We start from the raw sequence: 1780 nt of genomic DNA, 5'->3' as shown, positions 1-1780 counted from the left end.
GCCTATTTTTCCCAGGCTATGAGCATTTCCAAGTCTTTTCATATATTTTACATATTGGCCTTCCGTAGAGTAATTCAATCCAAGCGCAGCTGGGCAAACACTTTCAACAGCAATGGGTAAATAATTATTTTTATGTTTTCTAACATATAATCGCTGCATTTCTCATATCCTCTGCACCACCTACAGGTGGTCCTTTTGCCCCACCCCAGCTGTGTATGATGATGGGAATAGCCAATGCAAGTTCTCCAGAAGTCTTTGTACTCCTGGGCTTTTCTGCAAGACCCTCCCTAGAGCCTGTCCTTTTCATGCTTGTCTCTATTTTTTATGTGGTATCTATTGTGGGCAACAGCATCATCATTCTGGTCTCATGAATGGATGTGTATCTCCACACTCCCATGTACTTCTTTCTCACTAACCTCTCCTTCCTGGACATTAGCTTCACCAAGAGCATTGTCCCTCAACTCCTAGTCAACCTGTGGGGGCCACAGAAGATCATAAGCTATGCAGGGTGTGTGGTTCAGTTCTATATCTCCCATTGGCTGGGGGCAACAGAGTGTGGTCTCCTGGCAGTCATGTCCTATGATTGCTATGCTGCCATCTGCAGGCTGCTCCACCACACTGTTACCATGCATCCACAGCTTTGCATGGGCCTGCCTTTGCCTCATGGCTTGGGGGTCTGATCACCAACATGGTGGGCTCCACACTCACCATGTTGCTACCACTATGTGGGAATAATTGCATCGATCACTTCTTTTGTGAAATGCCCCTCATTATGCAACTGACTTGTGTGGACACCAGCCTCAATGAGAAAGAGATGTACCTAGCCAGTTTTATCTTTGTTGTCCTGCCTCTGGGTCTCATCTTGATCTCATATGGCCACATTGCTCTAGCTGTGTTGAAGATCAGATCAGCAGAAGGGTGAAGGAAGGCATTCAACATCTGCTCTTCTGTGGCAGTCGTATCCCTGTTTTATGGGAGCATCATCTTCATGTACCTTCAGCCTGCCAAGAGCAACTCTCATGAGCAAGGAAAGTTTATAGCCCTCTTCTACACCATAGTCTCCCCCATGCTGAATCCACTGATTTACACACTGAGGAACAGGGATGTGAGGGGAGCACTCAGGCATATTTTATTAGAGAACTGCTGCAGTTTTGCAAGAAAATGAGGGTATATTTAGAGGCTCTAGTCTTATTTAAGGAGGAAGAATGAGTTTAAAGATCCTAAAATTAATTCTGGAAGGTGGTATATCTGGGATGTCATTTCTCTTCCAATTACTGCTTAACTTCAAGGTAGGTGGCATTCTGAAATGGAATATTTCATGCACTGTTTTCAAACCAAGGTGAGAAAATATGTTCTATTTTTTTTTATTTGCTTATAATAATGTCTGTCATTTAAGGTACCTAATTTGCGCATGGCCTTTACATTTTTTTTTCGATATATGTAACAAATCAACATGGTAGGTATTATTAACTTCACAGAGTTTAGGTAATTACAGAGCTGTAATGTTTTTAGACTGAGATTTAAGACTAAATCTTCCATCTGTTGATGTGCATTTCATTCTAGCTATGACCTCTTCAGGAGGAACTAAATATGCAAATGTCTAAAAATAGAACTTCGAGTTTTTTTCTGCTAATTAGTAGTTTCATCAATAGCATGCTACACTAATTTAACTATACTACACAACCATTTATTTTCCTATTCAGCTCTAGACCTTCTGCTTTCAGGTAACATACGGGTATTTTTCATTCACTCACCAGTGTGTATTTGCTTATTTTTCTAT

General features: G+C 41.3%; 1 pseudogene; it reads left to right on the top strand.

Moving 5' to 3' along the window:
- Positions 1 to 218: 218 nt before the first annotated feature.
- LOC126059440 (olfactory receptor 2C3-like) lies at positions 219 to 1165 on the top strand (annotated as a pseudogene).
- The last annotated feature ends 615 nt before the right edge of the window (positions 1166 to 1780 follow it).

This window comes from Elephas maximus, chromosome 16 (genome assembly GCF_024166365.1).
Source record: "Elephas maximus indicus isolate mEleMax1 chromosome 16, mEleMax1 primary haplotype, whole genome shotgun sequence".
NCBI lineage: Eukaryota > Metazoa > Chordata > Mammalia > Proboscidea > Elephantidae > Elephas > Elephas maximus.
The sequence above is the reverse complement of the archived record's forward strand: the minus strand, read 5'-3'. Positions and strand labels throughout refer to the sequence as shown.